At 46.5% G+C, this 20,989-nt stretch overlaps 1 long non-coding RNA gene across 1 annotated transcript; it reads right to left on the bottom strand.

The window, feature by feature from the left end:
* Positions 1 to 19,457: 19,457 nt before the first annotated feature.
* Positions 19,458 to 20,345, bottom strand: LOC134998541 (uncharacterized). The gene is made up of 4 exons (XR_010200786.1): positions 20,319 to 20,345; positions 19,970 to 20,067; positions 19,794 to 19,890; positions 19,458 to 19,564 (listed from the first exon to the last, which is right to left on the bottom strand). It is a non-coding gene; the product is annotated as an uncharacterized LOC134998541 (long non-coding RNA).
* Between the last annotated feature and the right edge of the window lie 644 nt (positions 20,346 to 20,989).

Raw genomic sequence — 20,989 nt, 5'->3', positions numbered from 1 at the left:
TAGTAGTATGTATAAAGAAGAATGAAAAAAAAAAACACGGGTAGGTGGTATACAATATTATATATATATATTATATATTATATACAATTTTATATATATATATATATATATATATATATATATATATATATATTATATATATTAAACTGGTGGTGATTGATTATTAAACTGGTGGTCACTTCAGGTCACGTTGCAACTTGCAACTAGTACTCCGAGGCCTAAGCAGACAATCACAAAATATATTATTATACTGGTGGTCAGTGTGGTCACAACAATGGCAGTGTGGCACTGACTCTGGCAGCAAAAGTGTGCACTGTACGTTATATGTACTCCTGAGTCCTGCTCTCAGACTCTAACTGCTCCCCACTGTCAGTGTCTCCCCACACAAGTCAGATAATACACTTACAGTCACACTATCTATTATCTAATCTATAAATATCACTTCAGCAAGTAGTATACAGTATAGTAGTACTCCTCCTAATAATGCTCCCCAAAATACTGTGTCTCTCTCTTCTCTAAACGGAGAGGACGCCAGCCACGTCCTCTCCCTATGACTCTCAATGCACGTGTGAAAATGGCAGCGACGCGCGGCTCCTTATATAGAATCCGAGTCTCACGATAGAATCCGAGCCTCGCGAGAATCCGACAGCGTGATGATGACGTTCGGGCGCGCTCGGGTTAGCCGAGCAAGGCGGGAAGATCCGAGCCTGCTCGGACCCGTGTAAAAAACCTGAAGTTCGGGCGGGTTCGGATTCAGAGGAACCGAACCCGCTCATCTCTAATTTAAATCCCCTGCTTAGATCCAGTTGGTGCATGCATCCCTGGTTTGTGCAGTGTTCCACATAATTCTGTGAGTAACTATGTTGGGTTTGTCCCACTGATTAAGATTGATGTTTGTATAATCCTATAATCTTTTGATTTGGGTTTATTTATTGTTTGTAGCTATGGATTTGATGTGGGGGAACGCTTAACTCAGGGGCTGCCCTATGTGTATCCTCTTGGACCTATAGGTATTTATTGATTGTTGATTATGGCATTTTTGATATATATTTCTATGCCTCAGATGCACATTGTTTAAACAGAGTATATGTGTAATCACGGTGGCTGAATGTCCTTTTTGAGATCCTGCAGCTGTTAACCCTGTGTGGGAGAATGCCTTATCCAGGTGTAGTCTTGTGCACACCTCTCCAGACCCATAGGTATTTATGTGGTAACAAGGTTTGATATATACATTTGATTCTGATACACGTCTATAATAGAGATATCCTTTGATTACAGCAGTGGTTTGGTTGCAGAGCTGTGATTATATGGACATTCTCTACACCTGGTACACAGCAGTTCAGATATGCAGCCCCATTGGAATGTGCTGATAGAGGTGAGGAGGTGTGGGCCTTGCATGCATTTTAAGACCAGTGGTTAACACAGGGGGGTATATTTACAAAGATTCGTGTTTTGGCCGTTTTGAAGGGTGTTTGATCTCGAATGGTATCGGGTGCATTTTACTGCAACTTTTTGAATCCTGATACGGTCATTCACTAAGCTGCCGACTTTTCCCAATTCGTATTTTCCGATGTCGATGTGATTCGTAATATCAGGCAGTGTTTTACGGGAGTGATGAGTAAAACACTGCCTGACAAAACACAAGGAATCCCGGCCGGATCTGTGAGATCCGTGCAGGGCTTCATTGTGTACCTTAAAATGGTTTTTAAAGTGTTAAAAATTCTGAAAAAAATTGCGTGGGGTCCCCCCTCCTATGCACAACCAGCCTCGGGCTCTTTGAGTCGGTCCTGGTTGACAAAATATGGGGGGGGAAATGACCGGGGTTCCCCCATATTTCATCAACCAGCACCGGGCTCTGCGCCTGGTCCTGGTTCCAAAAATACGGGGGACAAAAAGCGTAGGGGTCCCCCGTATTTTTAAAACCAGCACCGGGCTCCACTAGCCAGGTACATAATGCCACAGCCGGTGGACACTTTTATAGTGGTCCCTGCAGCCCTGGCATTACATACCCAACTAGTCACCCCTGGCCGAGGTACCCTGGAGGAGTGGGAACCCCTTAAATGAAGGGGTTGTCCCCCCCTCCAGCCACCCAAGGACCAGGGGTGAAGCCCGAGGCTGCCCCCCCCCCCATCCAAGGGCGGCGGATGGGGTGCTGATAGGCTTGTTTACAAAATGTGAATATTATTTTTAGTAGCAGTACTACAAGTCCCAGCAAGCCTCCCCCGCAAGCTGGTACTTGGAGAACCACAAGTACCAGCATGCGGTGGCAAACCAGGGCCGCTGGTACCTGTAGTAGTAGTAGTACTACTACTACTAAAAAAAATACCCCCAAAAAAACAGGACACACACACCGTGAAAGTATAAGTTTATTACATACATGCACACCTCCAAACATACATACTTACCTATGTTCCCACGAGGCTCTGTCCTCTGCTCCCTGAAGAATCCTTGGGGTACCTGTGAAAAAAATTATACTCACATAATCCAGTGTAGATTCTGTCCTTTGTAAAATCCACGTACTTGGCAAAACAAAAAAACGGAAACCAGACCACGCACTGAAAGGGGTCCCATGTTTACACATGGGACCCCTTTCCCCGACTGCCAGGACCCCCCCTGACTCCTGGAAAAGAGGGTCCCTTCAGCCAATCAGGGAGCGCCACGTCGTGGCACTCTCCTGATTGGCTGTGTGCTCCTCTAGTGTCTGTGAGGCAGCACACGGCAGAGATACAATGTAGCGCCTATGCGCTCCATTGTATCCAATGGTGGGAACTTTGCGGTCAGCGGTGGACCGAAAGTAACCTCACCGCTGGGAACTTTGCAGTCAGCGGTGAGGTTACTTTCGGTCCTGGCAGTCGGGGAAAGGGGTCCCATGTGTAAACATGGGACCCCTTTCAGTGCGTGGTCTGGTTTCCGTTTTTTTGTTTTGCCAAGTACGTGGATTTTACAAAGGACAGAATCTACACTGGATTATGTGAGTATAATTTTTTTCACAGGTACCCCAAGGATTCTTCAGGGAGCAGAGGACAGAGCCTCGTGGGAACATAGGTAAGTATGTATGTTTGGAGGTGTGCATGTATGTAATAAACTTATACTTTCACGGTGTGTGTGTCCTGTTTTTTTTGGGGGTATTTTTTTAGTAGTAGTACTACTACAGGTACCAGCGGCCCTGGTTTGCCACCGCATGCTGGTACTTGTGGTTCTCCAAGTACCAGCTTGCGGGGGAGGCTTGCTGGGACTTGTAGTACTGCTACTAAAAACAATATTCACATTTTGTAAAAAAGCCTATCAGCCCCCATCCGCCGCCCTTGGATGGGGGGGGACAGCCTCGGGCTTCACCCCTGGCCCTTGGGTGGCTGGAGGGGGGGACCCCTTGATTTAAGGGGTTCCCACTCCAGGGTACCCCGGCCAGGGGTGACTAGTAGGGTATGTAATGCCAGGGCCGCAGGGACCACTATAAAAGTGTCCCCCGGCTGTGGCATTATGTACCTGGCTAGTGGAGCCCGGTGCTGGTTTTAAAAATACGGGGGACCCCTACGCTTTTTGTCCCCCGTATTTTTGGAACCAGGACCAGGCGCAGAGCCCGGTGCTGGTTGATGAAATATGGGGGAACCCCTGTAATTTTTTCCCCATATTTTGTCAACCAGGACCGGCTCAAAGAGCCCGAGGCTGGTTATGCTTAGGAGGGGGGACCCCACGCAATTTTTTTTTTCTGTTTTTACACTAAACACCCCCTTTCCCATAGATAACCATGCACAGATCTCACTGATCCGTGCATGGTTATCCAAACTCGACTGGAAAAAGCAGGTCTATTTTTTTGCGGCTTTTTTTAACGATTCGGAAAAAAAATAGACCCGCACTTGAGCCCTCAGAGACTAACACCCAAATACGAATGAATAGTGAATTCCCGTATTCTATGAAATAACAGCCGCGTTTGACCGATGGTCTATTCATTCGTATTTCTGAACGTTGTCATTCAAACCATTACGAATAGTCCAAACACTGCCGAGATTTGTGCTTAGTGAATTCCCGGATTGGAATCGGCCAAACTCGGATTTTTAGTAAATACTGGCCAGGGTATTATTGTATTCCTCCTTGTAGTCTCACTACTCTGCCACCTGTTTTTGGTATACGAGTTCCTTTTTTCTAAATCTGGTATTATGTAGTAGTTTATGTTGATACAAGCATTGTCGCTAATATTATTATTAGAGATGAGCGGGTTCGGTTTCTCTGAATCCGAACCCGCCAGAACTTCATGTTTTTTTTCACGGGTCCGAGCGACTCGGATCTTCCCGCCTTGCTCGGTTAACCCGAGCGCGCCCGAACGTCATCATAACGCTGTCGGATTCTCGCGAGGCTCGGATTCTGCTCGGATTCTATCGCGAGACTCGGATTCTATATAAGGAGCCGCGCGTCGCCGCCATTTTCACACGTGCATTGAGATTGATAGGGAGAGGACGTGGCTGGCGTCCTCTCCGTTTAGAATTAGAATAGATTAGAGAGACACTTGATTTACTAATTTTGGGGAGCATTAGGAGTACTCAGTAGTGTACAGTGCAGAGTTTTGCTGATAGTGACCAGTGACCACCAGTTTTATTTATAATCCGTTCTCTGCCTGAAAAAAGCGATACACAGCACACAGTGACTCAGTCACATACCATATCTGTGTGCACTGCTCAGGCTCAGGCCAGTGTGCTGCATCATCTATTATCTATATATAATATTATATATATCTGTCTGACTGCTCAGCTCACACAGCTTATAATTGTGGGGGAGACTGGGGAGCACTACTGCAGTGCCAGTTATAGGTTATAGCAGGAGCCAGGAGTACATAATATAATCCGTTCTCTGCCTGAAAAAAGCGATACACAGCACACAGTGACTCAGTCACATACCATATCTGTGTGCACTGCTCAGGCTCAGGCCAGTGTGCTGCATCATCTATTATCTATATATAATATTATATATATCTGTCTGACTGCTCAGCTCACACAGCTTATAATTGTGGGGGAGACTGGGGAGCACTACTGCAGTGCCAGTTATAGGTTATAGCAGGAGCCAGGAGTACATAATATATTATATAGTGAGTGACCACCAGACACACAGTGCAGTTTATTTAATATATCCGTTCTCTGCCTGAAAAAAGCGATACACACAGTGACTCAGTCAGTCACATACCATATCTGTGTGCACTGCTCAGGCTCAGGCCAGTGTGCTGCATCATCTATATATATTATATATCTGTCTGACTGCTCAGCTCACACAGCTTATAATTGTGGGGGAGACTGGGGAGCACTACTGCAGTGCCAGTTATAGGTTATAGCAGGAGCCAGGAGTACATAATATTATATTAAAATTAAACAGTGCACACTTTTGCTGCAGGAGTGCCACTGCCAGTGTGACTAGTGACCAGTGACCTGACCACCAGTATATAATATTAGTAGTATACTATCTCTTTATCAACCAGTCTATATTAGCAGCAGACAGTACAGTGCGGTAGTTCACGGCTGTGGCTACCTCTGTGTCGGCACTCGGCAGCCCGTCCATAATTGTATATACCAGTGACCTAACCGTGGTTTTTTTTTCTTTCTTTATACATACATACATACTAGTTACGAGTATACTATCTCTTTATCAACCAGTCTATATATTAGCAGCAGACACAGTACAGTGCGGTAGTTCACGGCTGTGGCTACCTCTGTGTCGGCACTCGGCAGCCCGTCCATAATTGTATATACCACCTAACCGTGGTTTTTTTTTCTTTCTTTATACATACATACTAGTTACGAGTATACTATCTCTTTATCAACCAGTCTATATATTAGCAGCAGACACAGTACAGTGCGGTAGTTCACGGCTGTGGCTACCTCTGTGTCGGCACTCGGCAGCCCGTCCATAATTGTATATACCACCTAACCGTGGTTTTTTTTTCTTTCTTTATACATACATACTAGTTACGAGTATACTATCTCTTTATCAACCAGTCTATATATTAGCAGCAGACACAGTACAGTGCGGTAGTTCACGGCTGTGGCTACCTCTGTGTCGGCACTCGGCAGCCCGTCCATAATTGTATATACCACCTAACCGTGGTTTTTTTTTCTTTCTTTATACATACATACTAGTTACGAGTATACTATCTCTTTATCAACCAGTCTATATATTAGCAGCAGACACAGTACAGTAGTTCACGGCTGTGGCTACCTCTGTGTCGGCACTCGGCAGCCCGTCCATAATTGTATATACCACCTAACCGTGGTTTTTTTTTCTTTCTTTATACATACATACTAGTTACGAGTATACTATCTCTTTATCAACCAGTCTATATATTAGCAGCAGACACAGTACAGTAGTTCACGGCTGTGGCTACCTCTGTGTCGGCACTCGGCAGCCCGTCCATAATTGTATATACCACCTAACCGTGGTTTTTTTTTCTTTCTTTATACATACATACTAGTTACGAGTATACTATCTCTTTATCAACCAGTCTATATATTAGCAGCAGACACAGTACAGTAGTTCACGGCTGTGGCTACCTCTGTGTCGGCACTCGGCAGCCCGTCCATAATTGTATATACCACCTAACCGTGGTTTTTTTTTTCTTTCTTTATACATACATACTAGTTACGAGTATACTATCTCTTTATCAACCAGTCTATATATTAGCAGCAGACACAGTACAGTGCGGTAGTTCACGGCTGTGGCTACCTCTGTGTCGGCACTCGGCAGCCCGTCCATAATTGTATACTAGTATCCAATCCATCCATCTCCATTGTTTACCTGAGGTGCCTTTTAGTTGTGCCTATTAAAATATGGAGAACAAAAATGTTGAGGTTCCAAAATTAGGGAAAGATCAAGATCCACTTCCACCTCGTGCTGAAGCTGCTGCCACTAGTCATGGCTGAGACGATGAAATGCCAGCAACGTCGTCTGCCAAGGCCGATGCCCAATGGCATAGTACAGAGCATGTCAAAACCAAAACACCAAATATCAGTAAAAAAAGGACTCCAAAACCTAAAATAAAATTGTCGGAGGAGAAGCGTAAACTTGCCAATATGCCATTTACCACACGGAGTGGCAAGGAACGGCTGAGGCCCTGGCCTATGTTCATGGCTAGTGGTTCAGCTTCACATGAGGATGGAAGCACTCAGCCTCTCGCTAGAAAACTGAAAAGACTCAAGCTGGCAAAAGCACCGCAAAGAACTGTGCGTTCTTTGAAATCCCAAATCCACAAGGAGAGTCCAATTGTGTCGGTTGCGATGCCTGACCTTCCCAACACTGGACGTGAAGAGCATGCGCCTTCCACCATTTGCACGCCCCCTGCAAGTGCTGGAAGGAGCACCCGCAGTCCAGTTCCTGATAGTCAGATTGAAGATGTCAGTGTTGAAGTACACCAGGATGAGGAGGATATGGGTGTTGCTGGCGCTGGGGAGGAAATTGACCAGGAGGATTCTGATGGTGAGGTGGTTTGTTTAAGTCAGGCACCCGGGGAGACACCTGTTGTCCGTGGGAGGAATATGGCCGTTGACATGCCAGGTGAAAATACCAAAAAAATCAGCTCTTCGGTGTGGAGGTATTTCACCAGAAATGCGGACAACAGGTGTCAAGCCGTGTGTTCCCTTTGTCAAGCTGTAATAAGTAGGGGTAAGGACGTTAACCACCTCGGAACATCCTCCCTTATACGTCACCTGCAGCGCATTCATAATAAGTCAGTGACAAGTTCAAAAACTTTGGGTGACAGCGGAAGCAGTCCACTGACCAGTAAATCCCTTCCTCTTGTAACCAAGCTCACGCAAACCACCCCACCAACTCCCTCAGTGTCAATTTCCTCCTTCCCCAGGAATGCCAATAGTCCTGCAGGCCATGTCACTGGCAATTCTGACGAGTCCTCTCCTGCCTGGGATTCCTCCGATGCATCCTTGCGTGTAACGCCTACTGCTGCTGGCGCTGCTGTTGTTGCCGCTGGGAGTCGATGGTCATCCCAGAGGGGAAGTCGTAAGCCCACTTGTACTACTTCCAGTAAGCAATTGACTGTTCAACAGTCCTTTGCGAGGAAGATGAAATATCACAGCAGTCATCCTACTGCAAAGCGGATAACTGAGTCCTTGACAACTATGTTGGTGTTAGACGTGCGTCCGGTATCCGCCGTTAGTTCACAGGGAACTAGACAATTTATTGAGGCAGTGTGCCCCCGTTACCAAATACCATCTAGGTTCCACTTCTCTAGGCAGGCGATACCGAGAATGTACACGGACGTCAGAAAAAGACTCACCAGTCTCCTAAAAAATGCAGTTGTACCCAATGTCCACTTAACCACGGACATGTGGACAAGTGGAGCAGGGCAGGGTCAGGACTATATGACTGTGACAGCCCACTGGGTAGATGTATGGACTCCCGCCGCAAGAACAGCAGCGGCGGCACCAGTAGCAGCATCTCGCAAACGCCAACTCTTTCCTAGGCAGGCTACGCTTTGTATCACCGCTTTCCAGAATACGCACACAGCTGAAAACCTCTTACGGCAACTGAGGAAGATCATCGCGGAATGGCTTACCCCAATTGGACTCTCCTGTGGATTTGTGGCATCGGACAACGCCAGCAATATTGTGTGTGCATTAAATATGGGCAAATTCCAGCACGTCCCATGTTTTGCACATACCTTGAATTTGGTGGTGCAGAATTTTTTTAAAAACGACAGGGGCGTGCAAGAGATGCTGTCGGTGGCCAGAAAAATTGCGGGACACTTTCGGCGTACAGGCACCACGTACAGAAGACTGGAGCACCACCAAAAACTACTGAACCTGCCCTGCCATCATCTGAAGCAAGAAGTGGTAACGAGGTGGAATTCAACCCTCTATATGCTTCAGAGGTTGGAGGAGCAGCAAAAGGCCATTCAAGCCTATACAATTGAGCACGATATAGGAGATGGAATGCACCTGTCTCAAGTGCAGTGGAGAATGATTTCAACGTTGTGCAAGGTTCTGATGCCCTTTGAACTTGCCACACGTGAAGTCAGTTCAGACACTGCCAGCCTGAGTCAGGTCATTCCCCTCATCAGGCTTTTGCAGAAGAAGCTGGAGGCATTGAAGAAGGAGCTAAAAGGGAGCGATTCCGCTAGGCATGTGGGACTTGTGGATGCAGCCCTTAATTCGCTTAACAAGGATTCACGGGTGGTCAATCTGTTGAAATCAGAGCACTACATTTTGGCCACCGTGCTCGATCCTAGATTTAAAGCCTACCTTGGATCTCTCTTTCCGGCAGACACAGGTCTGCTGGGGTTGAAAGACCTGCTGGTGACAAAATTGTCAAGTCAAGCGGAACGCGACCTGTCAACATCTCCTCCTTCACATTCTCCCGCAACTGGGGGTGCGAGGAAAAGGCTCAGAATTCCGAGCCCACCCGCTGGCGGTGATGCAGGGCAGTCTGGAGCGACTGCTGATGCTGACATCTGGTCCGGACTGAAGGACCTGACAACGATTACGGACATGTCGTCTACTGTCACTGCATATGATTCTCTCAACATTGATAGAATGGTGGAGGATTATATGAGTGACCGCATCCAAGTAGGCACGTCACACAGTCCGTACTTATACTGGCAGGAAAAAGAGGCAATTTGGAGGCCCTTGCACAAACTGGCTTTATTCTACCTAAGTTGCCCTCCCACAAGTGTGTACTCCGAAAGAGTGTTTAGTGCCGCCGCTCACCTTGTCAGCAATCGGCGTACGAGGTTACATCCAGAAAATGTGGAGAAGATGATGTTCATTAAAATGAATTATAATCAATTCCTCCGCGGAGACATTGACCAGCAGCAATTGCCTCCACAAAGTACACAGGGAGCTGAGATGGTGGATTCCAGTGGGGACGAATTGATAATCTGTGAGGAGGGGGATGTACACGGGGATATATCGGAGGGTGAAGATGAGGTGGACATCTTGCCTCTGTAGAGCCAGTTTGTGCAAGGAGAGATTAATTGCTTCTTTTTTGGGGGGGGTCCAAACCAACCCGTCATATCAGTCACAGTCGTGTGGCAGACCCTGTCACTGAAATGATGGGTTGGTTAAAGTGTGCATGTCCTGTTTTGTTTATACAACATAAGGGTGGGTGGGAGGGCCCAAGGATAATTCCATCTTGCACCTCTTTTTTCTTTTCTTTTTCTTTGCATCATGTGCTGATTGGGGAGGGTTTTTTGGAAGGGACATCCTGCGTGACACTGCAGTGCCACTCCTAGATGGGCCCGGTGTTTGTGTCGGCCACTAGGGTCGCTAATCTTACTCACACAGCTACCTCATTGCGCCTCTTTTTTTCTTTGCGTCATGTGCTGTTTGGGGAGGGTTTTTTGGAAGGGACATCCTGCGTGACACTGCAGTGCCACTCCTAGATGTGCCCGGTGTTTGTGTCGGCCACTAGGGTCGCTAATCTTACTCACACAGCTACCTCATTGCGCCTCTTTTTTTCTTTGCGTCATGTGCTGTTTGGGGAGGGTTTTTTGGAAGGGACATCCTGCGTGACACTGCAGTGCCACTCCTAGATGGGCCCGGTGTTTGTGTCGGCCACTAGGGTCGCTAATCTTACTCACACAGTCAGCTACCTCATTGCGCCTCTTTTTTTCTTTGCGTCATGTGCTGTTTGGGGAGGGTTTTTTGGAAGGGCCATCCTGCGTGACACTGCAGTGCCACTCCTAGATGGGCCCGGTGTTTGTGTCGGCCACTAGGGTCGCTAATCTTACTCACACAGCTACCTCATTGCGCCTCTTTTTTTCTTTGCGTCATGTGCTGTTTGGGGAGGGTTTTTTGGAAGGGCCATCCTGCGTGACACTGCAGTGCCACTCCTAGATGGGCCCGGTGTTTGTGTCGGCCACTAGGGTCGCTAATCTTACTCACACAGCTACCTCATTGCGCCTCTTTTTTTCTTTGCGTCATGTGCTGTTTGGGGAGGGGTTTTTGGAAGGGACATCCTGCGTGACACTGCAGTGCCACTCCTAGATGGGCCCGGTGTTTGTGTCGGCCACTAGGGTCGCTTATCTTACTCACACAGCGACCTCGGTGCAAATTTTAGGACTAAAAATAATATTGTGAGGTGTGAGGTATTCAGAATAGACTGAAAATGAGTGTAAATTATGGTTTTTGAGGTTAATAATACTTTGGGATCAAAATGACCCCCAAATTCTATGATTTAAGCTGTTTTTTAGTGTTTTTGGAAAAAAACACCCGAATCCAAAACACACCCGAATCCGACAAAAATAATTCGGTGAGGTTTTGCCAAAACGCGTTCGAACCCAAAACACGGCCGCGGAACCGAACCCAAAACCAAAACACAAAACCCGAAAAATTTCAGGCGCTCATCTCTAATACAAAGGTGTGTCTTTAAAGTCGTACCAGGGGAACCAAATAGCTATAAAATTAACGGTTTTCCCGGATGAGAAGGAGACAAGATCTTCCATATCTAAAAAGTAATCGACCTTTGTGAGCCATAATTTATCGAGGGTGGAGAAGTGGATCTCCAAAGGATTGGAACAACCGCTTTTGCTGCGTTGCTAAGATGTCTCAGCAGGGAATCTTTGTACGAGTGTGTTCCTGTAGGGGTGTGATTGAGAAGCCAAAAACCTGGGTCTTTCGGGATCTCATCTCCCACTATCTGTTCGGTGCATTTAAAAACCTCTGTCCAGAATGGAGTTATAAGAGGGCATTCCCACCAAATATGTATAAAACTCCCTGGGGCGTTTTTACATCTCCAGCACAGATTCGAGAGAGAGGGAAACATTTTATTGAGAACAAGAGGGGTCCTATACCACCTATATATAAGTTTATAGAGGGTCTCCAATGTCGATAAGCATAAAGAACTCGCCTGAGCATTTGTAAATACGGAATCCCAGTTAATCTGCATAGGTAGCCCTGACAGTTCCCTCTCCCAGGAAGCCAGAAAGGTAGGAGGTTGCGGAAAAAAGTTTTCCATGATCAGCGTGTAGATTTGTGAGATAGTATGTGTGGGAGAACTGGGAGAGGTGCATAGTCTTTCAAACCCGGTGAGATCCCTAGTTATGTCAGAGAGGTACCTAAAAGATGATATGAAATGATGAACCTGCAGGAACCTCCAAAACTCAGCACTATGCAGGTTCCAAGAAGACTGAACATCTGAAAAAGAGCGCACCCTACCCGAGCTCACCAGCTGACCGACTCTAAAAATCCCGGCTTCCGCCCATGGAGCGAAGGCTGTCCCGTGAAGACCTGGAGCAAATTCGGAGTTATGGAGAAGGGAGGTTAGGGGGGAACATTTAGAGGATATATGGCTCTGGTTTCTCAACCTGGCCCATAATTTGAGTGTGGGAGAGACCGTGGGGTGTGAGACCTTCGGAAGGGAAGGAAGCCAAGGTGCAATTTCAATATAATATGGGAGACAACCCTCCTCTAGTAGGACCCATTGTTTGCGGTCTTTAGCACACGTCCATTCCAGAATCCTATTCAAGTGCACTGCGTGGTAGTAGTTAGGAATATGCGGGAGTTGTTGCCCCCCTTGATGTTTTCTCCTAAATAAAATGTTGTGTTTAAACCTGGGTGTCTTACAACCCCATACAAACGCACGAATAAGATTCTGGACGTCTCGGAGCCAAAGCAGGGGGATGTGTATCGGAAGGGTCTGGAGAAAGAATAGTATCCTAGGGAGGGCGTTCATTTTGACAACATTAATCCTGCCGAACCAGGACAGTCTTAGTTTCTTCCATTTCTGGAAGTCTAGGCGAAGCCTAGCCAATAAGGGGTTAAAATTTAGGGAGAATAGTTTGGATAAATCGTTAGTCAGTAACACCCCTAAATATTTTAATTTGTGATCGTGCCAGGTAAAAGGGAAGGCATGTTTCAGGCCCTCTACTATATATCAGGAGGAGTAGTTAAATTCATGGCAATAGATTTGGAATAGGTTTATTTTGAAGTTAGAGAGGGCTCCAAACTTCTCAAATTCTACCATCAAGTTTGGCAAAGAGGTGACCGGTTTTGTGATTATAGCAAGTAGGTCGTCGGCATATAAAGCCAGTTTGTATTCAGTCCCTTTTACCAACAGACCCGAAATGCTCGGGTTAGCCCTAATGCTTCGGGCTAATGTTTCCATGCAAAGGACAAAGAGAAATGGGGATAATGGACAGCCCTGTCGCGTGCCATTGGAAAGGAGTCTGAAAGGGAGCCATTAATCCTAATTTTGGCGGACGGGGAGGTATAAAGGGATAGGATTCTGTGAAGACAGGCATTACCGAGTCCCAGATGCTTCAGTATACCAGCCAGAAAGTCCCAGTCCACTCTATCTAATGCTTTTTCAGCATCGGTCGACAGTATGATTGAAGGGGATACAAGCTGGCCGGCATAGTGAATCATGTTAAGCACTTTAGAGGTATTATCCCTGGCTTCTCGGCCTAAGACAAATCCAGCTTGATCTCCATGTATCAGACCAGGTAATAATAGTTTAAGGCGGTTTGCAATCAGTTTGGCAAAAAGTTTTAGGTCTATATTTAATAGTGAGATTGGCCGGTAACTGGAGCAAAGGCTGGGGTCTTTACCCTCCTTGGGTAGAACTGTAATATGGGCTTCGAGAGATTGTGGGGAGAAAGGTGATTGTTCCGATATGGTATTAAAGGCTCTTGTGAGTATAGGGACTAGTTTATCTTTAAAAGCTTTGTAATAGGCAATGGTATATCCATCAGGGCCGGGACTCTTGCCGTTGGGAGAGGATTCAATCGCTTTCGTAACCTCCTCAATGGAAAACGGGGCGTCCAGATCTTCTACTTCTTTTGTGGATAGCGTGGGGAAGTCTAAGGCCCGTAAATAGTCAGCTATGGCTGTTTGGTGGGACAACTTGTCAGTTCTTCCGGTCGGATCAGAGAGGTTATACAGAGTGGAATAATATGTCCTAAAGGCCCTAGCGATGTGGGGTGTCTGGTGTTGGGATTGGCCGTGACTATTTTTAATTGTGTGAATAAAAGTAAGAGCACGTTGTTCTCTAAGTGCTTTGGCTAATAATTTCCCAGGTTTGTTGCCCCATTGATAGTATCTACTACGGCACTTCCGATAAGAGAACTTGACTCTATCAGAGAGTAACTTATTCAGATCAGCCCTAGCGGCTTCGAGATCGGCATAATGTTGTGGGGTTTGGGATTTTTTATGTAGAAGCTCGAGAGATTGTATTTTAGACAATAAATCACCCCGAAGTTTCTCCCTCTGCTTTTTGCGGAAGGATCCTATCTGAACACAGACTAATGACACATTTGTGAGCTTCCCAGACTGAGACTTTGGAAATATCCTCTAAGTCATTGGTACAAATGTAAGACTCTAAAGCGCTGTCGATTCGAGACCTACAGTCTGTGTCCTGCAGAAAAGTGTCGTTAAAACGCCAGGACCATTGGCGATGTGTACTAGGAGGCAAGCGTAAAGTGAGGTTAACTGGGGCATGATCTGACCACACAATCTGTCCTATAGAGGCATCGGAAAGGAGGTGTAAGTGCCGGTGGCTCAGGAACAAGTAATCAAGTCTGGAATATGTCTGATGTGGGTGTGAGAAAAAAGAGTAATCTAACTCAGTAGGATGCGTCATTCTCCAAGTGTCAATCAGCTGGTGGTCGAGCAGGGCGCGTCTCATTCCTCTATGCTCCCTCTCTGGCCTGCAGGAGATCTTTTTAGAATTGTCCTGGTGGGGATCTAGGGTCCAGTTAAGATCACCTCCCATCACCACAACCCCCTCCAAAAGAGGTTCCACGTTATCTAGAACTGAGGATATAAAGGAAGGTTGTTTAGCGTTAGGAGCGTATATGTTCAAGAAAGAAAAACGTTGACCATGTATGTCGCATTTCACCAGCAACCCCCTACCCTCAGCTATTCTATGGGAAGCAACATTAAGGACAGGCAGGTGGCGAGCCAGCAATATAGCCACTCCCAATGTCTTACCAGCAGAGTTATTAGACAGGAAAACATGAGGATAATAGTGACATTTTAGGGACGGTACGTGTCCCATCTTGAAATGTGTTTCCTGAATAAAAGCAACGTCAACTTTCTCATCTCTAAGCCATTTAAGAAGTTTAGACCTTTTCTCAGGAACATTCAGCCCTTTAACGTTAAGGGTAGTTACATGTAAATCATTCACCCCCATAATCAAGCGGACCTAATTGCTTCACATTAGCCTTCCCTACGGCAGACACTGGGGAAGATGAAGGAAGAGCAGCAAGGGAAGGAAATAGGAAAAAAAGGAAAAGCTAAGGAAAGAAGAAAAAAAGATGCAGCGTGGGAAACCACGCCGAAAAGTACTTTGACATTAAATAGAAATGATAATACTACAAAAAGGACTGCTGCAAAAAGGACAGGAGCGGAATCCTGCCGACTCCCAGTCCAAAGAGACAGGGGATGCAGCATAGTGGGGGTCCTACGGGAGGCCCAGGACGGTGACCATCCACAAGATAGAATCTAAACAAATATGTGGTATTCCCAAGGTGTGCACAAAGGCACAAGTGAAACAAAATATGAAAACAAAATATATAAAAGCTTATATAACAGTGTACATATAATCCTTAAACAATCATACCAGGTTTCATGAAGGCTGACCAGTTATGTATGTGAGTATCGACAAGATAAAGAATTCAGCATAAAAATAAACCAAAATAACATGTCGACGATACCACATCACTTATCTATGAAACCATGGTAACTGCATTCTATTATTAAGTTACCAAAAACCGATCTCACATGTGAGCAACACATAGCACTATTTAAGAGAAAAAACTCAATATATAACATGGGTAGCAAATAAATTTACGTCCGCTCGGGACGAAACTTCTCATTCACGGAGGCTCTAAAGAACGTGGACCAGGAGTTGCTCCCCGCATCCGTGGGGAACGAACTTGTTGCCACACATCGTCTGGAGGGAGAACAACAGGCAGGTCCGGTAGGTGGTGAAAAGCGTCCCAATCTGGTAACGGTACCGGAGGAATTCCCAAGATCGTGAAGAAGGCCTGTAAATCCGAAGGTCTTGAGAGACTCTCGACTTTACCCCCATGAGAAACCTGGAGGGAGAAAGGGAAGCCCCATCTGTATTTCAGCTCCAGTTTCCTAAGAGAGTCTGTAAGAGGTTTCAAGGCTCGACGTTTTTGTAATGTCGACCAGGCAAGGTCAGGAAATATCTGTATCTTGTCCCCTTGAAAGTCAATGTTGTCCAGCTGACGGGCCGACCTCATTATTTCCTCTTTTTGGACATAATAATGGAGCCTGCAAATCACGTCTCGTAGTCTGTCAGAGGGCAGGCCGCAAGGACGGAGGGCTCGGTGAGCTCTATCAAATATAATGTCCTTGTTCGGATCCAGGTCAATAAGTTCTCCAAATATCGTAGATAAGGTGGCTGTCAGGTCAGCCTGTTGGACACTCTCGGGTAAGCCTCTGACTCTGATATTGTTTCGTCGGCCGCGATTATCCATATCCTCAATACGTGATTTTAGAAAAGAGATATCGTCCCGTTGGTGAGATAGCACCTCCCGAAATTTAATCAGGGAATCCACAGTAGACGATTCATGGCGTTCCAGGACATCGACTCGAGTCGCAATTTGGGACATATCTTGTCGGAGCGCTGTCACTTCCTGGGTAATGGTGGAAAGCAAGCGAGTCTCCAAAGCTGAGAAATCTTGTTTCATAGGAAGTGACCTTACATGAGACAATATCTCGCTTATCTCCGCAGACAGGGAGAGGGCCTGTGGAGGCAACGGAGTCCCAGGGGATGCCATGTCGTCCACCAGGCCGTGTAGATTCGGGGAGGTCGGGACAGAAGAGGAAGTAGCGGGGATTGAGGTTGGAGTAGTTAAGAACTGACGTAGGTCCGCCGAATGTCGGTTCGCGGGGGATGGGATCGCGTCCAGCTTGGTCTTGGCCTTTTTCTTCTTTATCCCTTTCACCATGAGATCGGTCTTCAAATATAGCAGTTTAGAATTACACTTTCACATAACCTCGGCAGTGGAAAGCATGTGGGTCGACACCGTGCAAAAGCCCCCGCGTGGCCTTAGGGTGACATCAGGCAGGCAGGCGCATGGCTAGGGATCCATACGTCAACTCACATTGGCAGTACGTCCGACTTGGTCCAATTGAGGTGTATCTGCGGGACTCTATACGTTAGGGAGTACGTTGCCCTGACACCGTTTCACGGAGTTATAGATGAATGACGGCAGCGGGTGGTGGGCTGTATGGAAGCCACTAAGCAGAGCGCCGGCTGACACAGATATATGGATGGATGGATGGATGGATGGATGGGGGCACTTTGGCAGATAATGTATGACACCAGAATCCGTGTGTCACAGCCTTATATATGCCCCTCCCCTCTCTTTTATTTGGGCATCACAGGTCACTGGCCCTGGGGCCGCAATTACAATTGGTGGCCCAGCGGGAGAAAGACACTCAGTGTCTGAGGTATTTTTAAAATGGCCGCCGGGCGCCCGTCGGCTCCGTCCCGCGCGACGCGTCTCAGGGTCCCCGCCGGGCAAGAGTGTTGTACTTACAGCGGGGAGACATGCTTAGTCGCGGGCAGCAGGAAGGCCGGAGCTCTGGAGGAGGTCCGCGGCCCGAGCAGCGGGTCCCGGAACCATCTCCGGCTTGAAGTCCAAATCGAGGCCCCGGCTTCCGTGAGCCCCGTAGGCCGCAACCCGCAGGAGCAGTTAAAACTGCTCCCCGATTCCGCTGTGCCTCGGGGGACTCAGCAGGGGAACAAGAGGGGCAGAGGAGGTGTTGGGGCAAGCAGGAGGGTTTAGGTAGGAGAGAAATAAGTGTTTTTTGTAGTGGGTCCCGGGAGCTCCACTAACACACAGCTGCCTCCTTCAGCAGCCAGACCACGCCCCAAGGATGTGCTTTTCTGACTTTTTCTTCTAATAGGAGTACTTTGCCTGAAAGTTCAGCTCCCAAGGGTAAGAAACCTATCTGATTTGAACGCAGTCTTGCTGGGTGGTACCATCAGTTTAGACAATGTTTGGGGAATTACCTTGGTCAGACCTAAAGAGCTTTGTAAAAAGAAGAAAAATAAATAATTTTTTACTCTTGCCTTGATAAAAAAAAAAAAAAATTCCTTGTCTTGTGTCCAGTGGCCACCGTCAAGGGGAGGGCACTGTTACAAGCTGTAACAGCTTATTTCTGTTTTCTTGTCTGTTAGACCAGTGTGTCAGGTTTTTTTTTTGTATCCCTTGTTTTGGATAGTCTGTATTTTGGGGTCCTTTGACCCCTCCTGAAGGGGGGGGGGGGGTACTGTTATGAGCCACGGCTGTGGCTCATTCCTGTTTTGCATGTCGGTTAGGTATTTTATGTTTATAGTTCCCTTGCAGGCCAGGATTTCCCTTTGCTCTGGTTTAGAGGATTATTGTTTGCTGTCAGTGGTCAGTCTGTGTAATTGCAGTCTGTTCCCATGTGCTCAGCCTCACCTGGCTGCTAATTGCATCTTGTCAGTTTGGAGTCATGCAACAGGACAGCTGCATGACTAATTAATTAGGCCTCTCTGTTATATGCTGGCTGAGTGCAATTCACAGACGCTGGTGATATTTCTAAGTTTCCAGTCTGCTTGAGTTCTGAGCTTGTTCCTGCCAGTTCCTGAGCTCCAGTCTAGCAGTGTCTGTCTAGCTGCTTCCTGTGTCGATTCCTGTGTCTGATCCTGTGTCCTGCCGTGAAGCGTTCCTGTCCAGAAGTCCTGTGGCTTTGCCTATGCCTGGTCGAGTTTCTGGCTTCTTGGTGTCCACCGGTCTGTTGTTTGGGATTCTGCCTGACCTCCAGTTCTGAGAGTCTGTGTCGGCAGCGTTGGGGGTTCCTGTCCGTTTGCCAGTATTTGTACCGGTTCCGTGAGTAGCGGCTCTGCCGCGTCTGTCGGCCTAGGCAGCTGTATTCCTTGGTTATATCTGTCACTGGTGTTTTGCAGAGGGTTCTGCTTATGCTGTCACCGCCGATACACAAAAGTATTGTGTCGGCGTGTGGACAGCATTTCCTTTGTTGTTCTTTTCCCTGGCGGAAATCCGCGCATACTTTAGTTTCAGCTTTGTTAGTAGCCCCTGGCTTTGTTGTTCAGTTAGAGGGCCCCTTGTTATCACCCTGTCTCGGTTCACTCTTTGTCTCTCATTAAGACCTGAGGGGGCATCAGAGTCGGGCAGACGTAATCCGCCCTTCAAACGCAGCTGCCATGGGCCCAAGCAACCATAGTCTCGCAAGAGTGTACTGACAGCACGGGCGAGACAACGGAGATAGGGTGCCAGGGGCTATTCCCTTTCCCAGCATTACGTTCTGGTATTCAGGTCCTACCGTATAAGATCACCCCTGACCTGAGTATCAGAATCATAACACATATATATATATATATATATACATACATACATATATACATACACACACACACACGAATTCCACGTAATGGAGGGTGCACTCTCACGGTGTATAAAGTCCACACATTTCTTCAATAGAAAATTTTTATTGTAGCCTCAAAGGTCTCGACGTTTCGATCCAAAAACCAGGATCTTTTTCAAGAAGGGCCATACATGAATCATCAAATCCAATCATAATATAATGAAGCCGAATAATTAAAAGTATATCTAGAAAAAATAGAACATAAACATGACTGAGCCTCCCAGGTCCAAATATAGAACAATATTAGCGACAATGCTTGTATCAACATATAAACTGCTACATAATACCAGATTTAGAAAAAAGGAACTCATACCAAAAACAGGTGGCAGAGTAGTGAGACTACAAGGAGGAATACAATAACACCCTGTGTTCACCACTGGTCTTAAAATGCATGCAAGGCCCACACCTCCTCACCTCTATCAGCACATTCCAATGGGGCTGTATGTCTGAACTGCTGTGTACCAGGTGTAGAGAATGTCCATATAATCACAGCTCTGTAACCAAACCACTGCTGTAATCAAAGGATATCTCTATTATAGACGTGTATCAGAATCAAATGTATATATCAAACCTTGTTACCACATAAATACCTATGGGTCTGGAGAGGTGTGCACAAGACTACACCTGGATAAGGCATTCTCCCACACAGGGTTAACAGCTGCAGGATCTCAAAAAGGACATTCAGCCACTGTGATTACACATATACTCTGTTTAAACAATGTACATCTGAGGCATGGAAATATATATCAAAAACGCCATAATCAACGATCAATAAATATCTATAGGTCCAAGAGGATACACATAGGGCAGCCCCTGGGTTAAGCGTTCCCCCACATCAAATCCATAGCTACAAACAATAAATAAACCCAAATCAAAAGATTATAGGATTATACAAACATCAATCTTAATCAGTGGGACAAACCCAACATAGTTACTCACAGAATCATGTGGAACACTGCACAAACCAGGGATGCATGCACCAACTGGATCTAAGCAGGGGACTTAAATACCCCTTGACCCCGGAAGTATCAAGGGTGTGAGGGGTCAACTCAAAAAGTCACCTGAATAATTATCCAAACCTTTATTCCACTTCATTAACCATTTACCACCAGCACAAAAGGCCAAATAAGCAATCAGTATGCCTGTGTATGCATTAATAGTCACAGTACAACAGAGGGAATACACAAAATAGCGCTTCATGCGCCGGGGGACCGGAAACAGGAAGTGTCATGCGTTCCAACCGCCAAGCCTGGTGGAACGCATGCTGCAAACACCTTAGCGGACACACAGCGCATGACACTTGCAAGGGGACAAAGTCCCCGCATCACGAGCACAGTCCCCTTGCCACATCTGCATTAACCCCACGGGCCGGAGGGACCGAATCGGTCCATACACGCCAGGGGCCAGAAACAGGAAGTCCCGTGCGTTCCAGCGGCCAAAGCCGCTGGAACGCACGCTGCTAACATAAATAGGGGATGAAAAAACGATCTAATATATTTAGAGACAAAGTGATGTTTTATATTAAAAGATGATATCATCCCTCAAGAAATATGTATATATATATATATATATATATATATATATATGGTTCCTCAAAAAATCAACTGTTG

The sequence above is a fragment of the Pseudophryne corroboree genome, chromosome 1 (assembly GCF_028390025.1).
Source record: "Pseudophryne corroboree isolate aPseCor3 chromosome 1, aPseCor3.hap2, whole genome shotgun sequence".
In the NCBI taxonomy this organism is placed as follows: Eukaryota; Metazoa; Chordata; class Amphibia; order Anura; family Myobatrachidae; genus Pseudophryne; species Pseudophryne corroboree.
The sequence above is the reverse complement of the archived record's forward strand: the minus strand, read 5'-3'. Positions and strand labels throughout refer to the sequence as shown.